Genomic DNA, 24,644 nt, shown 5'->3' on the forward strand with positions numbered 1-24,644 from the left:
GGGGAGACAGACAGCATACAGGCAGCCTTGCTCCCCGCCCCCCCCCCAGAGAGGCACAGGGCAAATTGGAGGTGGTGGTCTCAGAGGGAAGGCACCAGCATAGGGGATGGGTAGCAGGACCAGGAAAGGCCTGCAGAAGGTAGGGTTGAAGTGGAGACAAGCACACTGGCCTCCTGGGGGACCAGTAGAGACGAGACATAGGACGTAGTGTCATAGGGGAGGTGGAAGGGTGATGTGTAAAACACCTGGAAAGGCAGCATGGGCTTGGTCAGGTTGTGAAGATGTTTCTCTTTGAACCTGGAGGTGAGAGGGACCCACTGCAGTTGTTTGTGGGGGGAGGCGACTTTAGGAATGTCACTCTGGTGGGTGAGTGGAGGGGGAGAGGTGGGGGGAGGCAGGAGCCCCCCAGGCCCCGCAGGTGACTGCAGTGGTCCCTGAAGGGGATGGGGAGGGAGTGCGACAGGAGAGAAGGGGGTGTGTGCGAGAGAGATCCCAAAGGCAGAAATGACAAGATGCTACGGTGGGATGAGGGAGAGAGTCGGGAGGGGTCAAGATGATGGTGGCGCCCTCACCAGCGATCAGGAAGTTAGGAAGAGAACAGGTGGCAGTTCTCCTTAGTATAATCAATGTGCATATAGCCCATTCTCATCAAGGTTTCAGAAGTGGGAAAGGAAACATAGCATCCACCCTGCACACTGAGGGGCCTGACTGGGCATCTCCCATCTGCCTCAGCGGTTCTTACAGGCCTCATCCCACACTGGGAGTGCAGTCTCAGTCTGCCCCAGCTGGCCCTGCTGGGTGCTAGGCTCTCTATATTCCCCACGTGCACAGTGGCCTGTCACACCTCTTTGCCTCTTAGTTCTTTGGCCTGACGCCCGGCACTGGCTGGTCAGAGCTTGGCAGCTTTGGTACTTCTGGGTTGCAGCCCCTCACAGACTTCCTCCTGAAGGCTGGGGCCAAGCTGGCTGTCAAGACCTGAGAGATCCCAGCAGTGGAAAGGGAGAGGGACCCAAGTATCGTGGTGGCCTTGGGTCTACTAGTGTGGCCTTGCTGCTGAGAGGATGGGAGATGGGGGAAGGTACGTGTGAAGCAGGGTCAGTGAGCATCAGAGCCCGAGTGTTCGAGGTCTCATTTGGCTTGTGCCTTATTTTGGAGGATGGGTGTCCCAGGCCATGGAAACAGCTGGAGTGGCTTTATCTTTGGTGCCTAATTTCCATTCTGAGGACGCTGGAGAGGTTGTGGGGATCAGAAAAAAAAGGATCTAGTCCACCATCTTGTTGCTTATGTGACCTGGCAATCTAGCGCAGAATCTTTAAATAAAATATTGGCCACCTTAAGTCTGCAGTCTGGCGGGCATGGAGACCCCTGCCCCAAGCCACAGGTGGGCAGCCTCTCTAATCCATAGCTGTAGTTGTCTGGGGGCAGAATGGGGCAACTCGCCCAGGGCCATAGAACTGACATATACAGTGGAGGGAGATCTGAGCCTGCATGTTCTTGACTCCACGAGATTTCACCACTTGCATCTCCAGAACTCCCACAAATCACCCCCCTCCAAAAACCTGCTCCACAATTACTTCTTAGTATTTCAAATAAATACATGTATTAAGAACTTAAGTGAGCGGTTAACCTACCCAAAACACACAAACTTCTTGAAGAAAAGTAGAAAACGAGGTTTCCATGAATGAAGAGCTGAAGGAAGGGGCTTCATTATGTGGTTAGGTTGGGCCAAATTAGTAAAGAAAATAATACCTAAATGGGTCTTTCAAGTTGACACCATAAAAGTTAAATACTGATGAAACTTCTAATGGAATTAGATAAAATTGATACAGAGAAACAAATGCCCAGAATTTCAGGGAAAATAATGGAAAAAATGAGAGGACTAGGCCCTCTCCCGGATCCTAAAGACCTGCCTAGACCTCTCCAGAAGAATTACACAGCAGAGATGGGGTGACTTCAGCTGTCCCCCAGCTTAATATACCAGGGACCCTGACAGCAGGACAAGCTCGTTCCCAAGCCTTCACCTGCCCACTCAGTAGCCCAACCACCAGCCTCCAGCAGGATCCACAAACCAATCAACAGACTCCCACTCTGTCTACACCTGAGCTCAGCTAGCATAGGAAGGAAGGAGGAAAGGACAGGGCTAAGCCTAAAGGTGAAGTCCCCCTGTTCAGTTCTATCCGGATGAGGCATCAGCAGGCCCATCTCTGGGCCTCTGGAATCCTGGTGGGTCTTTACAACACTGTTATTATTGTATAAATGATTCTAACTCTGCCCCTGCAGTCACATAGGTCTTCCCAGATTTCTCTGAAACCGTTTTCTTCATCCTTTCTTATAACAAGGCACCATAGCAGCCCCTCACATTCACATGCTCCCGCTTCTCAGTGATTCCTCAGTTGCCGGGCACCCTCTCATTTTTCAATCCATTGCAACTGAAGCAACAAACTCAGCACTACCACCACCCTTAGTGGAGCTAGGTTCTGATGTAAAGGTTAAACAGGTCATTTCGATGATGCAAAATTCTGAAGCCTTTGCACAAAGAAAGCCAACATAGTTAAGAAATACTGATGGATTAACTCAGAAAGAATCTGTATGAAATCAGGGTTTGAAATTCAAGATGTACTGACAACTAATAAAAACACAAGAACAAAAGCCATTGCCCCACAGATAAGTGGCTGGCTAAAGGATAACGAGCAATTCTCAAAAGAACTAAAAAGTGTGAGTAACCATAGGAAAGAATGCTCCCAAGATGGCCCCTGCCAGAAGAGTACGGCTGCTTCACGGGCCCAAGCAAACCAAAGCTCCTTCCTCTTCCATGTGGCAGTCAGTCAGCATTTATCAAGTCCCTACTGTACCAAGTGCTGAGGGGACAGAAAGAGGCAAAAGACATCCCCTGCCCTCCAGGAGCTTACAGTCTCATGGGAAGGACTACAGACAGACAGACAGATGCAAACAAGCTACCGACTGGATAACTAGGAAATAATTAAGCAAGGGAAGGGTGGGTAAGGCTTCCTGTAGAAGATGGGGCTTCAGTTGGGACTTAAAGGAAGCCAAGGAGGTCAGAAATGAGAAGAGCAGAGAGAGAATGCCCAGAGGCAGCCTCAGTATGGCCCCTTCGTCTTTTCTTCTCCATGTTAGCCGTTAGCCACCTTCCCCTTCAACTGATGCTTAATGATATTTTTTCTCTGAGCTCCCTTGAGCTTGGCAATGCCCTTCCTAAAATACAGTTCCAGAACTGAATTTAAAGCATCTGATGTGATCTGACCATGGCAGAATACCAAAGGACAGCCCTGTCCTTCATTCTGGCCACTGGCTTTCTTTTATTTTTTTTTAATTAAATTGGTTTGTTTATTTACTTTTAGTTTACAACATTCAGTTCCACCGGTCCCTTGAGTTTCAAATTTTCTCCCCCTCCCTCTCCTTCCCTCTCCCCCACCCTCATCATGGCTGGCCACTGGCTTTCAATACCACCATAAGCAGTGATGGCTGTCGGAGTCCACTGCTGTCCCCTAAGCAATCCAATCCTGTCCTTGGGACATTAATTTCAGAACCCAAATATGTCACTTGTTGCTTATCCCTGTGGAATTCTGTCAGCCTAGCTTCTCTGGCCTGTCCTCACCAGAGAGATTTCTTGATCTGGGCAATGACTTAGAGACCTTCCTTCATGTTCAGCCTGTTCTTTGATCCCGCTAGTTGAGCAGTCCCCCCACCTGGACTGTCACCTGGCCACTTCTTTATATTTTGTCTATGGCCGAATCCAATGCTTGCCTAACATCCAGGTTAACTAAGAGCTGCCGTCCCCTCATCTGTCAGGTAGTAGCCCTGTCTGATTAAAGCAAATGGTGCTGGCCAGGGATCCTGTGTTCTAGGTAAAGCCATGGTGACTGTAATGATTGGTACTTTTTAATGATTCACAAACCATCTCTTGGATAACACATTCTAGAGTTGTGTCAGCAATGGGCACACAGCTTACAGACCAGTAACTGGAGGGATGATTGAATTTTGTCCCCACAGAAATTATAATTACAAGTTTCACTGATGGCTAAAGTCCATTATAGAGGGGGTAGTGTGGGATGTTAGGGGCCTGTTAATCAGCATATCTAAAAGCAGAAGCCACTTCTTTTGCTCTGAGAAGGCCAGACCAGAGGGGGTTCCCAGAGGAAGAGGTCCAGAAGAGATCTTAGATAATGGGGCTCTTTCTCACGGATATCCTGGGTGAAACTTCAACTCCACGGTTTGTGGATTCTCTCAGAAATTGAGAAAATTCCTTTCTCGTGCTATGGATGATACAGACAAACTGGGAAGAGACTAAAAGCATTTATTAAAGCATGAAGAAAAGTAAAGGTGAAAAGGGGGGATTGAAATGTGGAAATGAGATGGCGGGGTAGGTGCTTTCAATGAACCCTGACCTGACCAACAGGATGCAGGGCGGGAAATTCAAATCAGGATGCGTTTTAAAAGGGCTTTTCTTTCTCCAGGGGTTAAAGGCCAGGTCACTCCTCTGAAATGACTTGAAATAAACTTTTTTTCCAAATTCACTCGTGGTCAGGGCGGACTCTTGGTAAGACCATTGTTTCTCACACTCTCCCCCTCCGTTTTTGGAAAATCTTGGTGAGATGTCTCTGCTTAGTCCCATCTTCTGATTCCAAGATCAGCCACTGTTCAAATAAGCAGAAACCAAAAGACAATTGTACATGACACTAAACTAGAGTTTGTGTAAGACTCGAATGAGGGGAGCTTGATGTAGCTGGACCTGGCGGCAGGAAGACCTGTGTTCAAATGCCCCCTTAGTGCCTAGCCCCTGCCACCCGCCTCCAGGGTGGGCGTCAGGCTCGGAGATAACGCGTGACGAGCGGTGCCCGGAAGGACCAGGTGTCACCAGCCAGGACCACGGTCTTTGTGGCAACTGGTCTCCATGGCTGTCCCACGTATTTCCCTGAGATTCTGTGTGCTTAGGATTGCTGAGAAGTTGTCCATGTGGTGTGTGGGCTCTGCTTTCTTGGTGACCCTGGGGACGGGTCTCTCCTGATGACCCTGGCATGTCCTTGTGACCCACTCCTGCAGCCCTGGGCAGACCAGCAGCCCCCGGGACTCCCCTGCCAACAACCACTGTGCAGCCAGCAGCGATGAGGGGAGGCATCCTTGGCACGCGCGTCACTGGACAATCTCGGGGAGCCAACCAGTCAGCATTCATTAAGCACCTACTGTATTCCTGGCTCTGTGCTAAGCACCACAGATGCAGAGAAGCAGTAGCTACCCTGCCCTCTTGGAGCTCACCCTCTGATAGGAAAGACGACAAGCAAACAGATGCAACAAGCAAACTCTGTACAGGATAGAAAGCAGCTAAGGAACAAAGGGAAGGTCCTATAAGAAAGAGGGGATCCCATGGGCCTGTCTTTGGGACAGAAAGTCTGGGAGGTCAGCAGTCAGAGTGGAGAGGGGAGAGCCTTCCAGGCCTGGGGGATGGCCAGAGAGAAGGAGGCCAGTGTCAGTACACTGAAGAGGACATGTCAGTGAGGGGCTTTGAAGGCCAAACAGAGCATTTTGATCCTGAAGGTCACAGGGATCCACTGGAGGTTATTGAGGAAGAGAGTGACATGGTTGGACCTGTGCTGTAAGAAAATCACTTTGGCAGCTGAATGGAGGATGGACTGGGGTAGGGAGAGACTGAGGCATGCAGACCCCCCAGCAGCCACTGCCACAGTCCAGGGGGGAGGTGATGGGGGCCTGCACCAGAGGAGAGAAGGGCAGGTACAGGGAAATGCTGCAAAGTCACGGTGGCATATTGGATGTGGGTGCGAGAGGCAGTGCTGGCAGGAGGGTGGTGCCTTGGACAGTAATAAGGCAGGGAAGGGGGAAAGATCATTAGTTGTGTCTTGGACACGTTGGGTCTAATACGTCTACTGGACATCCAGGTCGAGATGTCTGAAAGGCAGTCAAGAGATGCAAGATTGGAGGTCATCGGAGTTTGGGGCACAAAAGGCAGATGTGAGAATCCTCAGCATGGAGCTGGTCATTAAATCCATGGGAGCTGAAGAGATCACTCACTGAAGTAGGATAGAAGGAGAAGAGAGCCTAGGACAGGACCCTGAGGGACACCCATGGTGTAGCGCCAATGCAATATTGATAGCACCCATGATCACAATAAAGACTGTGACTGTAAATATCACATGATGTCCGATTGCAAAATATTACAGATTCTCCAGGTAGAGGACAGAACTGAAACATTTATTTAGACAATCCCCTCATCAGTAAGCCGATGCCATCCTAGTACCAAAGATATTCAGAAGCCAAAATGACACTGAGAGCCACAGGATCCTCAGCCTTCCCACAAACCAATACAAGGTCAGCCTCTACTCACAAGCCTGTCTGACTCCTTGCCTGAATCTCCTTTCTCTCCTTCTTCTCTCTGGCTCTACTCCACCCTTCAGCAAACTCCTTCCAAAACAGACTCCACATGACCACATTCAGCCTAGTAGAGCACAGAGTTTACTTTCAAAGCAGGGAAGATCTTCAAATTTCCATTCCCATTACACACAGCTGGAAGATGTGGTCTGGAGGAGGATCCAGTCAAGGAGACAGAGAAGGACCCATCAGAGAGGGAGCAGGAGAACCAGGGGAGAAAGAGAGGTGCCCCCAGAAACCTAGAGAGAAGAGAGTGTCAGGAAGGAGAGAGAGACCCACAGTGGCTCTGGGTGCAGAGGGGATGAGAATGAGGATCATCATAGCTTTGGGGAGGGCGGGCAGTTTGTGTGGCATAATGAGTTCAGAGCCAGAGTGTACGGGTGAAGAAGAAGCGGAGAGGAGGGGAGGCACAGCTGCCCAGTACGTGGCCTTCTCCAGGAGTCTGGTCACAAAGGGCACACAAGATATACCATCATAGCAGGTGGGACCTGGGTGAAGCCCACCCCTCAAGATGCAGAAAAAGTCCAAGCAGGGTTGAAAGCAGAAAACTTTTATTAGGAGGAGAAGCCAGGGCCCCCAGGACAAAGCACAAGGGACTCCCAGCCCAGGAGAGACAGGACAACCTATGCTTGAAAACCACAAAGGGGAGCCTTGGGGAGGGGTTGGGAAAAGAATGGACACTCTTTCCCAGGAGCACAGGGACACAGCTCAAGCCAGAGAACACCAGCAAAAGTGTCTGGGAGTGACTGCGACCTTGGCTCACTGTGGGCTCCTGATTAACTTCTTTCAGCAAACAGGCTCACTCTGTGACCCGTGCATCTGCTATGTAAGGTAATCTTAGGGGAGGCTCACATTCCTCCCTTTTGGTCAAGGTAGCCAGAGGGCCCACTGCCAACCAAGGACGAAACATAATTTTGCTACTGTGGCTTCCCTTTGCACAGATCCAAGGAGACGTGAGGTTGCCAGCCTTTGCTAGGACTGGAAGTGGTGGCTTCCCTCCCCTCTCTTGCCTCAGCAATAGGGTGGGCAGAAAGGAAGGAAAAAAGGGTTGAGCTATAACAATTAGCAGGGTCCATGAAAATGGATGAGTGAAATGACAAAGCAAACAATAAAAATGAGCAGCAAAAGGAAACCCCAAACCAAGTGACTGTGTTGGTGGTCAGAGGTGCTGTGTACATCCAGAGTCTGGGGGGCAGTCTTCTTAAGATGTCGTCTGCTTGGGGGCCACTTGGGGACGGGAACCTTCTTCAGATGATCTAGGAATCCACCTTTAAATCTGGTAGCATGAGAGTAGTCAGAAGGTCCTAGTGGGCCCTTAGATGGAGGGGCCAATTAACTCTCCAAGTTGGAAGGGGGAGAATTCCCTAAATTCAGAAAAGGAGGTGCTCTCCTCTCTAAGTGTTTCTAGTAATAACTGATTGATTAGGAAGGGGCCAGTTTTCAGATAAGACATGTGGGTTGCTTGAGATGTACAATTATGGGAAGATTCCTTGCATCAATCATTGAATCTGACTGAGTTTCTACATAACCAAGGCCCTTTGTTAGAGGTGTCTAAACAAGAGGCTGAGATGGTCCAGTTTCCCAGCCATGCTGGTGGAGGTTCAAACCATGCAATAAGGCCTTTCCCCCTGCAAAAGACAGAAGTGGGACTAGACCCATAATTGAACAGATACTAAGCTAGTTCTAGCACAGAGCCACAAGATGGGGTCAGTGTGGTTCACTCAGTTCCCACAATGAACCACTTGCTGTCTTTTCTCAACAAACTCAATTTCCTCCCTTTTGCCTTATGAAGCCCACTCCCCCCATGTTCCATGTCACCAAGGTAACCAAAAACATAAACATCATGAAGCAATACAATCATTATCATCATTAACTTAACATCAAGTCTGCTTGTACCCTAGTGACACATTTTTTTAACTTTATTTTATTAAATTTGTGTATCTACTTTTACTTTACAATATTCAGTTCCACAATCCCTTGAGTTCCAAATTTTTTCTGCCTCCCTCTGCTCCCCCTCCTCCCCAATGGCAGCATGCAATCCAATGTAGGCTCTACAAATACCTTCCAATTAAGGTTGTAAAGAAGAATTATAACCAATGAAGAGAACATCAAGAAAGAAGGAATGAAACAAAACAAAATACAAAAGAGAGAGAGCAAGGAGTTTGCTTCCATCTGCATTCAGACTCTGCAGCTGTCTCTCTGGATGTGGGTGTCTCTCTCCATCATGAGTCTTTTGGAGTTGTCCTCTAACCCTGCATTGCTGAGAGGAGCCCAGTCTATCAAAGTTGGTCATCGCACATACGTTTTGTCTGTGATTGTGTGCAGATTTCTCCTGCTTCTGCTCTTCTTACTCGACATCAGTTTGTATGTCTTTCCAGGTTGTCATGAAGTCCATCTGCTCCTAATTTCTTATAGCACAATAATATTCCATTACATTCATATGCCACAACTTGTTCAGGCATTCCCACTTGACGGGCAGCCCCTTGATTTCCAATGCTTGGCCACCACAAAAAGAACTGCTATAAATATTTTTGTGCAAACAGGTCTCCTTTCCACTTGTATGATTTCTTTGGGATACACCTCTAGAAGTGGTATTGCTGGGTCAAAGGGTATGCACTTTTTTTTATAGCTCTTTGGACATACTTCTGATTTGCTTTCCAGAATGGTTGGATCAGTTCATAACTCCACCAACAATTCATTAGTGTTCCAATTTTTCCACATCCTTTCCTATACTTTCTAGTATTTTTTAAAATAGGAATGGGTGTAGTATTTTGTCAAAGGATTTTTTTTTCATCTATTGAAATAATCATATGGTTTCTACTAGTTTTGTTGTTGATGTGATCAATTATACTGATAGTTTTCCTAATATTGAACCATCCTTGCATACCTGGAATAAATCCTACCTGATCAAAGTGTATTATTCTTGTGATAAGTTGCTTTAGTTTTTTTTGCTAATATTTTATTTAAAATGTTTGCATCTATATTCATGAGGGAACTGGTCTATAATTTTTTTTCTCTGTTTTGGCTCTTTCCAATTTAGGTATCAGTATCATATTTGTGTCATAAAAAGAATTTGGTAGGACTCTTCTCCAATTTTCCCAAATAGTTTGTAAAGTATCGGAATCAACTTTTCTTTAAATGTTTGATAGAATTCACTTGTAAAACCATCTGGCCCTGTGCAGTTAGGTGATGCAGTGAGTAAAGCCCCGACCCTGGAGTCAGGAGGAGCTGAGTTCGGTTCCAGCCTCAGAAACTAAACACCCACACAAAAAAACTAGCTGTGTAACCTTGGGCAAGTTACTTAACCCCAATTGCCTTCCAAAAAGCAAAAAAACAAAACCAAAAAAACACCATCTGGCCCTGGAGATTTTTTCCTATGCAGTTCATTGATGGCTTATTCAATTTCTTTTTCTGAGATGGGGTTATTTAAGTATTCTACTTCCTCCTCAGTTAATCTGGGCAATATATATTTTTGTAAATATTCATCCATTTCGCTAAGATTATCAAATTTATGGGCATACAATTGGACAAAATAATTCCTGATTATTGTTTTAATTTCTTCTTCATTGGAGGTTAATTCACCCTTTTCAATTTTGATACTGGTAATTTGGTTTTCTTCTTTTTTTTAATCAAATTAACTAAAGGTCTATCAATTTTGGGTGTTTTTTTTCCCTTATGAAACCGGCTCTTAGTTTTATTTATTAGTTCAATAGTTTTCTTAATTTCAGTTTTATTAATCTTTCCTCTGGTTTTCAGTATTTCTAATTTAGCATTTAACTGAGGATTTACAATTTATTCTTTTTCTAGCTTTTTCAGTTGCATGCCCAGTTCATTGATCTCCATTTGCTCTATTTTATTCATGTATGCATTCAGAGATATAAAGCTTCCCCTAAGAACTGCTTTCACTGAATCCATGTTTTGGTATGTTGTCTCATTATTGTCATTGTCTTGAATGAAATTAGTTATTGTTTCTATGATTTCTTGTTTGACCCACTCATTCTTTAGGATTAAATTATTTAGTTTCTAATTAGTTTTTAGTCTATCTTTCCATGGCCCTTTATTACATGTAATTTTTATTGCATCATGATCTGAAACCCACTTTAGAGTTATTAAGCATGGAACTACTACATTCAATTAAAGAAATAATAATAACAATAGTTAACATTTATGTAATTTTTATCATATGTCAGTCACCATGTTAAGCACTCTCATTATTCTTTTTGATCTTCACAACAACCCTGGGAGGTGGGTACCATTATTATTTTTTTTCCTTACAGATCAGGAAACTGAGACAGAGATAAGAGAACTTGCTTAAGATCACACAGCCAATAACTTTCTGCAACCAAAATGTAACTCAGGTTTCCCTGCACTTTTCAGCATTTTCCCCCAACACCTTTATTTGGAAATCTGCTCTAAGATGAGAGGGGTTAAGAGGGTTAGAGGGAGAGAATTTCTGATTTGGGGGAATCACAAGGGAACTCCAGTTTAAACAATCTTTTCTCTTTTCACGGTCAAGGAAGGCTTAAGAAGAGGTGGCTATAAAATGCCTTTCTTTCACTCTGGGATTATGTCCCATCTAGATGCTTTCCTTCATTGCCCCCAAACAATAAGGCTATCAGTCTTGAAGGGAGAAAAAAATTATAAGTGTCATTTGCTTTCAAATTTTATAGAATTTAATTCTTATTTTTCCTAAAAACAAATTCTACAGAGTGGTACTACTAAACTTACTAAGCTCTTTCAGAAGAGAGTGAGTTTCTGGAATTATGCAAAGTCCCAGGAGTTCTCCCCTGCAATCTGTAGAGCCAAGCACAAGGAGCTTTCCAGAAGAATGCTACTGTGAACAGCTTTTCAGTTCTGATTACATAGTATAGTGAACACTCTATTTATTCAATAACAAGTCAGAGCAAAACATTCACAGAAAATCAAAATACAGCACTCACAATGACTTATCACTAAAATGGCCACATAATTTTCACCAAAGTGGTCACAATAGTTTTCAATAAAGTACAATCATTTAGTCAATCACAAAATCTTTAATTCAACCACAAAGTACAAAAGTCAAAGTCCTCCACCCCCAGGTCACAGTAAATCATAATCTTCTCAGTCAGTACACAGTATCCAAGTAAAGTCTTCCTTCAGCTTGACTCGGGGTGGTCATTCAGATTCCCTGGATCCCCTTCCATGGTCCCGAATCCTACCTGGATTCACCAAACTGTCATCAGGGTTCAAAGGAAGACAGCTCCTAGGTCCTTGTCCAGCTCTCTGAGCACTTCCTGTTCCATGCTGAAGCTCACAGCATTCAGTCCACCTTAAATCCTTCACAGTCTCTGTTACTGGGAAGTCAAGGCTCAACAAAGCCACAAACAGGTTCATTAAAAGTACCAGCATCACAGTCATGCTTCTTCAGTCTGCAGCAGCTCCAGCTGGCTCTTGGATGTCTTTGACAGCTCCCAGAAGCTCTGGCTGGCCCTCGGACTCAGCAACATCTCAGCAGAAGCTCCAGTTGGTTCCCAGAATCAAAATCACTTCACCCAGGTTCCCAAAATCAAAATCATTCTCTCCAGCCTGGGGGGCCTTTCCTCTTCTGCCTCCACCAAGCTTGCTCCAAGAAGATCTGTCTCTCCCTCTCTGGGGCTCTTCCTTATATACAGTATTGCTTCTCCCTTTTCAACCCCATCCTGTTACATCAGCAACAGGAGTTCATACCTTCTGTTTCTTTAACAGAGGCTTAATTACTATGTGCTAAGTACCTCTCAGCTTAGCAATACAAAAGGAACTTCAAATTTCATTACTATTACACAATCTTAAAATAATTAATCTCCAAATCTCCAAAATCTACTAAGATGTTTCGAGTAATTCTACAAACTTTGATTATCTGACTTTGTTTCAATAATTCCAGAGTGGCCAAAACTAAAATGACAGAAAAAAAGTGTCTTGCAGGTTTTTTTCTCATAACCTAATCTCCTGAAGAAAATATAAAGTGGGAGTTGTTCCTGCTTACTGGGACAATTGCTTCAAGTATAAAATTTCATTAATATTTTACAGTATTCTAATACCCTTTAGCTGCAACCTTTGAGTCGTTTTTCTGGCTGGCTGCATTTTCCCTTTTAGAAATCTTTCCAAGTAATAGAATCTATAAACAATACATACAAGCAATAAAAATATTTTCCTACATTTTGCAGAGACACAAACACAGACAAAGTGATAAGGCAGACACATAGCCAATATATAAATAAGAAACACCTTTTAGGGGAGGTAGGCAGAAACCATCACTTAAAGTTGCCTAATAAAACCAAAAAATCATTCAATCAGAATAAAATTTTACAATGACTAGTCTTAATTTCTTTCATTTTCTTTTTTTTTTTTTTTTAAAGCAATCGGGGTTAAGTAACTTGCTCAAGGTTACACGGCCAGTTATTTCTGGGTGTGGTACTGAGTATTTGAGCCCGGGATTCAATCCAGGTCATCCCGACACTGGAGCCGGGCTCTTACTCGCTGAGCCACCTGGCCACCCCTAAGCAATTGGGGTTAAGTAACTTGCTCAAGGTTACACGGCCAGGTGTTTCTGGGTGGGTGCTAAGTGTCTGAGCCTGGGATTCGATCTCCAGGTCGTCCCGACACTGGAGCCGGTGCTCTTACTCGCTGTGCTACCTGGCCGCCCCAATTTCTTTCATTTTCAATAATGACAAGAGCCAAATTAGAACCAACACAAATTACCAGTTCAATCTCTTACAAATTTATGTCAGACATTACATAATTAAGCTTAAAGGAATAAGTCAGAGTCCTGATCCCTGACTCCGTCTTTATTTTAAAAGGGAACTGGCATGTTGAGACTGTGGCCTCAAGGCTTGCCCTGTCCCTTTCCCATCCTCAGAATGAAGGGAGTGGATCTTTCCCAGGGAGAGGGAGATAAATCTTTTCTGGGAGAGGGGGGCTGCATCTGATAAACACAGAGCCCTTGATCTCCTGTTTTAATTGAGTGATACAATTCTGCCTCTCATACTAGAGGGTGCAATTCTTTGACTCTTTCCCCATTCTTATCCATTCTTTTTAAGTTTTCCTTAAAAGAATCCAAGTTACAAGAGGTTTCCCATTTAATGGTTTTGAGTAGTCATTTATTGAAAGCATCTCATTCAGGGTGTTTAATTTTCTTGCTGGCTTCATCAAGACATTTAAGGTAATTTATTTTATCCTGACTAAAGGTACCCTGAGTTAGCCAACATTGTTGGGGTTCATCTTAGGTCAATGTCTGCCAAATAGTTAAATACCTGCAGGTTTCAGGTTCATGATGTAAAGACATGTCCAGCTGCTCTCCCCTTGGGTGTGGAGGTGTCAGGGTAGCTTTAGTATCTTGGAATGTTTGGTTACCCAGGAGAACCTGGTTAAGTTCTTACTTTATTCTGGAATTGTTTTGTTTTTCTTTTTTTCACCAAGTACCATGCACTACCCAAATTAAAAACCAGGGCTTTAATCAGTCCTGAACTCATCAGTCTAAGCCTGTAGGTTTTCATGGTTCCTCTGCTGTGGAGCCTTCACAGGCTTCCACCCTGTGGCCACAAACCCCCAAGCCTCTTTGGGCTCAGTGGATGGTCAACATTACCCCTGGAATCCCCAGATATGCAACCTCCCTCTTCTCCTAATAAATAACTCAAACAAAAGAGACATACAGTCAGGAGACCCTTACTAGACACCCCTCCTCCCTTGCCCCTAGTGGAGATGGAAGTGGCTGGCTGGACATCATAGGGTCTGAGCTGGTACAAAAGCACGTGGATCACCCCTCTAGTAGTCACATAGAAGCCCTTCATCATGATGAATCCCACTTCTGACACCAGAAATGTCAACCAGGCAAAGCCCCCTCAAAATGCAGAGGAGTCCAAGATGAGTTGAAAGCAGAAAAGTTTTAGTAGGAGGAAAATCAGACACTAGTGTTGAGGCACCCCAGTGCAAACCACAAAGGAGCCACCAGCCTAGAAAAGGCAGGGACAATTTATGCTTGAAAGCCACAGAGGAAAAAAAAAATCACAAAGGGGAGGTTTAGGGAGGGGCCAGGGTAAAGGATGGACAGCCTTTCCCAGGAACAGTTAGATGCAGAAACAGGGGGTTTGACAGGAAACGGCTGACTACAGGCCTGGGTTGAGCTGCTATGGTGGGTACAACTCAACTAGATAAGTCAGCAAACAGCAGCAAAACCTTCTAGGAGTGAGCAAGATTTTGGCTCTTTGTAGGTTCCTGACTAAATGCATTTACTCTGTCTGGTACACCTGCCTAGTAAGGTAACTCATAGAAAACAGACATATTTATTTAGGTTTTCCTGAATCTAATGTCAGGATGGGTCAAAGAGTACCTGTTGTACAGGCACTTGTATAACCAAGACAATATTCACAGCACTGATGGCGACTATAAATATGCTGGTGTAGTTCTAAATTTCAAAATATAACAGACTCTTTATATAGGAGACAGAAGCAAAACATTTATTCAGACACCAGAAAGCCAAATGCCAACACCAGAAAACCAAATCCATCATAGCAACAAAGAAGTTAATACATATTATAACTTCAGGGAGCAACACCATCCCAAAGGCTTCCCCCTACTAGGGCCTTCCTACAAACACTCACAATCCTAGCTGTCACCTTGCCTGTGTCCTCTCTCTCCCTCCTTACTAACTGTTATAACTCATTTCCTGTTCCACCCATTCAGCAAACTCTTCCCACCACAGGCTCCATGTGATTACATTCATCCTATTAAGGGGCAGGGAAGATCTTCAAATTCCCATTACCATTATATTCAGCCCCAAGATCTTTTATGTTCCTTACATGGGTGTAATGGGAATGGGAATGTAAAGATCTTTCCTGCCCCTTAATAAGCCTAAGGAAATCTGAAGATCTTCAAACTGCTTTGAAGATATACCCTGCCTCCTAATATGCTGAATTTAATTACATGGATCCTGTGATAGGAGGAATTTACTGAAGGGTGGAGCAGAGCCCAGAGGAAGCTGGGAGTCAAAGCAGTTAGACTGGAGAGAGAAGAGGATGCATCCAAGAGAGAGTCAGGCTTGTGAGTAAATGTTGGTTGTGGGAAGGATGCTGTGGCTTTCTGTGTTGTTGTGGTTTGTTAACTTCTTTGCTACTATGATGAAATTGGCTTACTGGTTTTGGTTTTCTGGTGTCTGAATAAATGTTTTTCTTCTGTCTTCTATATGGAGAGTCTGTTATATTTTGTGATCAAGCACTATTCCAGCATATTTATAGTCACCATCAGTGCTGTAAATATTGCATTGGTGCTACATCTGGCAATGAGGATGGGATTGCAAGGTATCAGATCTCTATTTGGAGGCAGAAGGGATTTAGAAGAAATGGCTATCTCAGGATAGGAAGATTTACCTTATGCCTGCCTAGCAAGGGAGTGGTCTAAAAGTACAGGGCTCTGTGAAAACTGGGAACAGAGACTACAGCAGGGAGAACCTAGAGATTTAGAAACATGTTTGCAAAGAATACCAATAAAACCTGGGAGAGAATTGGAGGCAGTGTGTAGAAGGGGCTGGGTTTTACTAACAAGTTGACATATTATATGTAAGAGCAGAGACAAGCTGTTACAAGAAAAAGCTCCAATGGAAAGAGAAGTGGCTGTGTTGCAGCATTCAGGCTCTCCTTTGGAAGCGCAAGCTGGAGGGTCTCAAGTGGTAGAAGAGAGGGCTGTTGTGAATTTGGCTTAGAAAAAGAAGCAGAAAAGTTACAGGAGAAAAGTTCATACAGGTTTTTTTTTTTGTTTTTTGCTTTTTGGAGGGCAACTGGGGTTAAGTAACTTGCCCAAGGTTACACGGCTAGTTTTTTTTGTGTGGGCATTAAGTGTCTGAGGCCAGAACCGAACTCGGGTCCTCCTGACTTCGGGGCCGGCGCTTTACTCACTGTGCCACCTGGCCGCCCCAGTTCATACAATTTTGGTGGAGACTGAGTCTAGTTGCCATGACAGTGACTGCCAGGAGAGTGCATGGGTAGAAAGTGATGCAATGTTAAATGATGAAGCTTTTATGAGGGCAGAAGTTCATCCCATACTAAGAAGAAAGCAGGAGAATCAGGGAGACCAAGCAGAGTTCAGGGAGATAATTGAGGATTTCACTCAACAGGAGGTTACTGAGACATTAAGCAGATTCACCAAAAGAATGGGAGAATTGTTTATGTCTCAGATGGTGAGAATCAGTGACAAAGGGGCCAGAGGAGTAGGGGTAGATAACGTGCACTGCTTGGAATTTATAGGTATTTGTCAAGATCCTTTTGTCCAGCAAACTTTTAGAGATTGTCATATGGCAGGAGGTAACAACATGACCAATCTGTTAGCTTTAGCTGCTTATGGATACAATAGAATGCACCCCACTGATTCTCTGTTGCCTAGTGGAGACAGATCCTGGTACTCAGACACTGCATGAGAAAGTTGAAATAAGTTATGAAAACAGTTATCGTGGTTGGAGATGCAAATGTGTATCATGATATCCCCTTAGCAGTTCCTCATAGAAATATCTTGGTGAAGACAGCTCCTCCTGCTTATAAGCACATACTTCTGACTCTACTAATTGGTGAAATAGAGCACCCTCTTTCAGAGGCACTGGACAAGATTTCCCAGCTAAATTACTTGGGAGAATGAGAAAAAGATAGATTTCCTCAAGAGAGAAAAGTAAATGACCAGCAGATTCAAAGTCAGAATAGACTGCCAAGAAAAGAACTGTTTGCTGTTCTATTGAGAACAGGCTTTGATTTTGGAAGAATTGATGGTATTCCAACTAATGAACTATATAAAATGTACCAAGAAAAGAGGCTTAATATTAGACAGAATAGGCAAGTGAGAACTGCCCCTACAGATCCTCCTGAACAATTGTATCCAATCATTCCCTTCAGGAAGAATAGGAAATTGATCAAGTCCCAGCTCATATCAGAGAAATTCACTGACAAGATTATAGAGCCCATATCAATCTGACTACATATTGGAAAAATGGATCAAATGCTGTAACCAGGGCATTGATAGATACTGGGGTGGAGGCCTCCCTTATTTATGGGAACCCCAATAAACTCAAACATGGAACTCCTATTACCATCACAGGACTGGGAGGGGCTGAAACATCAGCCAGACAAGTCAAACTAATGATGAAAATTGAACAATTACCTAAGAAAGATTACTGTGGTAATTGTACCAATTCCTGAATACATAGTTAGAATAGCTATACTGAGAGGGATGACCCTGAATTTACCTGAAGGAAGATATCAATTTTCAGTAAAGAAGATAGGAATTAATATAGTTTTAGTGGGAAAGATAAAAATGGACCCAATCACTTTACCTGAACCTTTTAGAGTAATTACTTTAAAGTGGTATCGTGTGCCAGGTAGGCAAGATGATATTATCAATACTATAAAGGAATATGTTGAAGCAAGAGTGTTAGTCCCTACAACCACACAATGAAATAATCCTGTCTGTTCAGTACAAAAATCAGATGAAATGTGGAGAATGACAGTGGATTATAGACAACTGAATAAGGTGAGTCCTCCCTTGCATGCTGCTGTTACAGATACCATCCCCTTAATGAAAAGATACAGAAATATGATGGGACTTGGTAGACAGTTATTGATTTAATCAATGCTTTCTTTTACCATCCCAATAACCTCAGAACAATGGGACCAGTTTGTTTTCACTTGGGAGGGCAGACAATATATTTTCACCTGCTTGCCACAAGGATATCTGCATAGCCCCACTATTTGTCATAGGATTATTACTAAACATTTGGATAATTTAAAGCTATCTGGTGTACATCTTACCCACTACATTGATCATAGGATGATACAAGGAGAAAATGTAAAAGAAGTGGAGAAGGGTTTGAGGATTTTAATTCAGCATATGAAATGCAAAGTGTGGGAAATTAACCCTGTAAAGATTCAAGCACCAGCTCAAAATGTAAAATTTTGGGGTATAAAATGGAATAAGGGGCTGCAAGAGATTCTTTTGCAAGTCTGACAAAAGATTCAGGATTTTCCTATCTCTACCAATAAGAAAGAGGGCCAAAAGTTTATAGGATTATTTGGATATTGGTGCATCTGGGACATATTTTGAAACCCTTATATAAAGTTACTCAGAAAAATATGAATTTGATTGGGGACTTGAGCTGCTATACAATTGACCCTAGATTTATGACCTACACAAAATGGCCAGGTGGAATTACACGTGACTGTACAGGATGATTATGCAAACCGGAGTTTATGGCAGAAACAATAGAGCTGAAATGTACCCTTAGGATTTTGGTCGAGGAAACTTCCTTAATCTGGAGTTCAATACACACCTTGTGAAGAGCACTTATTAGCTGCATATTGGGCGTTTGTAGAGACTGAACAATTGAGTCTAGGCCATGAAGTGATATTAAGGGTTGGAATCCCGATTATGACCTGGGTAATGAGTACCCCAGCTTCTCACAGAATTGGACGTGCACAAGAGGCCAGCATAATTAAATGGAAATGGTATATTCAAAAGAGCTAAAACAGGCAAAAGTGGAGTTTCTGCTCCACAGGAATCTATAGCAAACATCAATACTGAGGGAAATGATGCATCCCCTGAACCAAAGCAATAGTTGATACGTTCCTTGGTAAAATGGCATGATGGATATGATGGACTAACTGAAGAAGAGAAGAAACATGCATGGTTTACTGATGGGACAGCAAAATATTTGGGTCATAAAGGACATTGGAAAGCAGTGGCCTATAACCTATGTACCAGGTAGACTTTGGAAAGTACTGGGATAAGTGGAAGTAGTCAAGCTCAACTTATGGCAGTACATCAAACCATCAAAGCAGAGCAAGGAGGACAGTGTCATATATTCACTGATTCATGGGCGGTAGCTAATGGATTAGCTACATGGATGCCCATGTGGAAATATAAAAATTGGGACATTCATGGTAAACAAGTCTGGGGCAAAGAATTATGGGAAGATATCTGGAACGTGTCTTTGGTCACTGACTTGTCACCTTCCTCATGTAGATGCTCACGTGGCCCCCACCAAGCCAGAACGTGAGTACAATGCACATGCTGATCGACTGGCAAAGATTGCTACTCAACATCTTGTCCCTACTTTGACACCAACTGATGATCCAGTACTAGCAAAAATGGGTCCATCAAATGGCTGGACATTTAGAGGTCCAGGACCCACACTGGTGGGCACAAGATCAAGGTATTAGTATTTCTTATTCACTGTTAAAATAGATAGCAGAGTAATGTCATATATGTCAATTGGAAAAGGAGCAAACTGTCCCTTGGGTAGTAACTGAGGAGACAGCAAGGGGAAAAGTCCCAGCCCAAAGCTGGCAAATACATTATATTGGTCCTCTACTACAAGATAAAGGATGCAGATTTATATGTACGTGTGTTGACACCTATTCAGGTGTGCTAGTGGCTTGTCTTTATAATAATGAGATCCAGAAAAACACCTGTAAAACTCTAGATCTCATAAGTCTATATTTTGGAACCCCAATGCAGATTCAAAGTGACAATGGGTCACATTTCAAAGGTAATGAAATGAAGAAATATTTTATATTAAACAATATAGAATGGATATATATTCTATATTACCCACAAGCATCTAGGTTAATTAAAAGAATTAATGGATTATTAAAAGAACAGTTAAGGAAGTTAAGTTCTAATAATTCGTATCAACATTGGAAAGATAATTTGCTCACTGCTTCACAAAATTTGAACAATAGACCATTGGGAGGAAGTACACCTTTAACTATATTTATTAGTTAAAGTACACCTTTAACTATAATGATGACTCCAAATCTGCAAATTAGAAAAGAGCAGACACAGAAGATCCCAAATACTAAATATTGGACTTTGAGGCAAGATGTCCCAGCATTGTATCCAGCAACACCTGGTTTGGCAAGATAGGATTTACATTGTTTAGAGGAGTTTTGGTTGGATAGAGAAGACATAAGAAAAATTTCTACTGGAATATGTATGAGAATCCCTAAAAATAATTTTGGAAGGATATTGCCTAAATAGGTTTAGCAGCTTGAGGAATACATGTATTACCTGGAGTAATAGATTCCAATTATCAAGGAGAAATTATTGTGACATTCCAAAATTTGGGTTAAGAACCCATAGTTTTGTAAAAATGATAGAATAATTCAAGTGATCATTATTCTTTGTGAAACAACACCCCTTGTGAAAATGGATCCTGCTTCTGAAATAACTATCAGAGGAACTGAAGCTTTTGCTTCTACTAATAGAATAAAATTGGGAGCTAAAGTATGGGTAAAATGGAAGCCAGATGATGTTCCAAAGGCTGTGGAAATTATAGCACATGGGAAAGACAATACTGTAACTATTGTTTATTCAGGAGAAGATGATTACCAAATTGTACCCTTAACTCATATATTCTACTGTGAATGAGGCTATGATAGTGAGTTCATGGACTCCAGAAGTACGGTTGATCATATGTTTGTCTCTTTTTGGCTTTTTGTCTGTTAAACTTGTTTTCAAGATTTGTTTCCTGCAGACTTAGTACCCTCCACCCGTATATGTATGATCACTTAAGCCAGATGCTACCCCCTGTCCATGACTGTGATGTGCCACCCCTGGGCCTGGTGTCCAAAGAGAGCTCGGTCTTCAACAGTGCTAGGTGGAAGCTGCTGGCTTTTTATTTTCCCCAGTCACATCAAAGATTTCACAATGACTACGTCTCGAAGACACAAAAGAACAAACCAGTGTGACCTCGCTAGAGTGGCGCTTAGCCCCGTGGGGGAAAGACACAAGGTAAAAACATCTATGGATCTTCCAAATGGCCAACACAACACACATCACCAAACCACCAATCACTAACCTGGCAGTCTTCTCACCTGCCTAATCTGACAACTCGTTAATAAAATGTCTGGAGTCTCACGGGAAACTGTGATAGTGCAATTTCAGTACAATATTAAAACACAAGTTGTCTTCTGCCTAACAATGTGTACAACCAAAACGACACACACACACACACACACACACACAGATGTGTTCAAATGGTATAGGGTCACATGGTGAAAAGGTACTGGTGCGTCTGACAAGTCCATTTTAATGATTCCCTTTGGTCGACTTCTTCTTCTGCTGCTCTTCTCTCTGTTTCTGCTTCTTCTTCTTGCCACCTTCTTTGTGTCCTGCTAAGAATATAGGGGACTCCCAGCTGCTGCTGACCCGAGGTTTATCCTGCTCCTCCTCCTTATAAATATTTTGAGGCACAGGTTTGGAAGGAGCAGGCCGGTTCATCTTCTGAGAATGGGCACTAGACTGGAAAGGCAAAGCGTTCTGTCCTCTGCGAAGGCATCTGAATCTTCTACACCATTTATTGTTAAGGACTTTAACTGGCCATCTTCTTCAACTTCTACTCTTTCTTGACCATTCTCAACAATTCTCTTTGTAGTGATTTTTTGGCCATTTACCATTTTAGTCGTAGTTGATATGGATTTGAAGTTACCCATCCCACTACCACCAAATGACACAGAAGAGAATGAAGTAAGGCCTCCATGCCCCACTGAACCACATGAAGTAAATCCTGTATCGAATGAAGAAAGTCCACCTCCAAAACCTGGAAATCCACCAAATGCAGAGAAAAAGGGTCATGCACCTCTGTTTCTGTTTCCACGAGTCCCTCTTCGATTTCCAAAAAAAGTCCTCAGATGGATCTTCAAAGAAGTCAAATGAAAATGGGTCCCTTCCACCAAAAAATTCCCTGAAGATATCATCTGGGTTCCGGAATGTGAATCCATATTCAAATGGATTATCAAAATGACTTCCACCTCCTCCACCTCCACCATTTAATCCTTCTTTTCCATATTTGTCATAGATGTCCCATTTTTTAGCATCTGATAACACCTCATATGCCTCAGCTACTTGTTTGAATCTCCTTTCTGCTTCTTTATTTTCAGGATTTTTATCCGGGTGCCACTTAAGTGCCAATTTACGATACGCCTTTTTAATATCCTCGGGTGAGGCATGTCTGCACACCTAGAACTTCATAGTAATCCACCATGTTTTAATAGTTTGTTGGAACAAGTCCCGAAGGGGGTTGGCAGCTGACGGTGGGGAGGAGGAGGGGCTGGGCGGTGAGGCCTGCGGTCTCCTCTCGGCTCCAGCGCTGCTGGTGGTGGTGGCAGTGACCAAAATGTATTGTTAATGTTTTTTTGTTGTGTAAGGTACATGAAAGATCTTGGGGCAGAATGTACTGGTAATGGTAATTTGAAGATCTTCCTTGCCTCTTAATAAGCCTAAAGCAATTTGAGGACCTTCCCTGCTTTGAAGATATACCCTGCCCCCTAATAGGCTGAATGCAATCACATGGAACCTGTGGTGGGAGCAGTTTGCTGACAGGTGGAGCAGAGCCCAGAGGAAGTTGGGAGTCAGAGCAGCTAGACTGGAGAAAGGAGAGGATGCATCCAGAGAGAGTTAGGCTTGTGAGTAAATGTTGGTTTGTGGGATGGCTAAAGGCTGCTGTGGCTCTCTGTGCTGTTGTGGCTTATTAACTTCTTTGCAACTATGATGGAATTGGTTTACTGGTATTGGAATTCAGTTTCCGGTATCTGAATAAATGTTTTTCTTCTGTCTCCTATATGAAGAATCTGTTATATTTTGTGATCGAGCACAATGCCGGAATATTTATCGTCACTATCAGTGCTGTAAATATTGCATTGGTGCTACATTGGGAGCAACGCCATCCCAAAGCCTTCCCCTGCTTGGGCCTTCCCACACTCACAATCCTAGTTTTCTCCTTGCCTGTGTCCTCTCTTTCCCTCCTCACTAACTGCTCTGACTCATTTCCTGCTCTACCCCTTCCTGCTCTACCCATTCAGCAAACTCTCCCCACCGTAGGCTCCATGTGATTACACCCAGCCTATTACGGTGCAGGGAAGATCTTCAAATTTCCATTACCATTACATTCGGCCCCAAGAGCTTTCATATTCCTTTCATATTCAAGACTTTAGGGGTAACTGGTGTCAATAGAACTTTAGAACAACATAACAGGGATAATGCAAAATAAGCCCATAAAACAATGTCTTAGGGTGGGGCTTCAGTACAAGCACCCCATCATTCCCCATTTGAATTACTGGGGCTCGAAATCTTGGGGTAAGGGGTGAAGGTCTCTTCGTCCATAGCTACTTCCTGCTGAAATTGGATGTAGAGTTGTCTTTTCCCTAAAAGCTTCCACTTGAGAGGTCAGTTCTTTAGCTGGTATCTGGAGCTTTGTTGATCCAGGTTCAGGGGTGACATATCACAGCCGTGGACAGGGGGTGTTATGTGGCTTAAGCAATCAAACTTCTGCAGGTGGAGGGTACTAAACCTGCAGGAAACAAATCTAGCAAACAAGTTTAACAGACAAAAAGCCAAAAAGAAACAAGGAGACAATAACCAGAAGCAGGGTAGACATAACCTTTCTATTAGCCTAGGAGAATCTGGAACAGCAGCATACAAGGGGGAGTTCCCTTAATCAATTGTCCATAATCTACTGTCATTCTCCACATTCCATCTGACTTTCATACTGATCAGACAGGATTATTCCATCAAGTGGTTGTAGGGACTAACACTCCTGCCTCAGCATATTTATTTATAGTATTGGTGTAATGGTAATGTAGTTTTGAATGTGAAGATCACTTTGTGTTGGCAAAAGTAGCAGGTACTTAGCACTTAGTAACTGATCAAGCCTCTGTTGGGGAAACAGAAGGTATGAACTCCTGTCTCCTTTAATTGATGTAACAGGAAAGGGTTGGCTGAAACAGTTTGCTAATGCCGTGTGTGTATATAAGGAAAAGCCCCAGAGAGGCACAGTCAGAATTTCCTTGACACTGAGATCTGGTAGCAGAGCAGCTACAGAAGAGAGAATGGAGAACTGAGTCCTGAGAACTTGTGGTGGTGGAGCTTCTTCTGAACAGGATCCCAACAGCCAGGAGCCTAGGAGCCAGGAGCCCCAGTGACTGAAGCATGACTGGGATGCTGAGACTTTGTTTGTTTGTGGCTTGGTTGAGCCTTGAATTCCCTGGAGCAGAAATGGTGAAGGATCTGACATGGACCAGATCCTGGGAACTTCAGTCTGGAGCAGGACCTGCCCAGAGAGCTGGTCAAGGAACTGGGAGCTGTCTGCCATTGAGCCCAGGTGACACAGTCTGGTGAATCCAGGTAGAATCTGGGACCATGGAAGAGGATACAGGGAATCTGAGAACAGGCCCCAAGTCAAGATGAAAAGACCT

General features: G+C 43.5%; 1 pseudogene; it reads right to left on the reverse strand.

The window, feature by feature from the left end:
- Positions 1–21,171: 21,171 nt before the first annotated feature.
- Positions 21,172–22,566, reverse strand: LOC138158485 (dnaJ homolog subfamily B member 6-like; annotated as a pseudogene).
- Positions 22,567–24,644: the final 2,078 nt, after the last annotated feature.

This window comes from Petaurus breviceps, unplaced genomic scaffold (genome assembly GCF_028583685.1).
Source record: "Petaurus breviceps papuanus isolate PSGF00001 unplaced genomic scaffold, PetGlider_PUasm1.0 174, whole genome shotgun sequence".
Classification (NCBI taxonomy): Eukaryota; Metazoa; Chordata; class Mammalia; order Diprotodontia; family Petauridae; genus Petaurus; species Petaurus breviceps.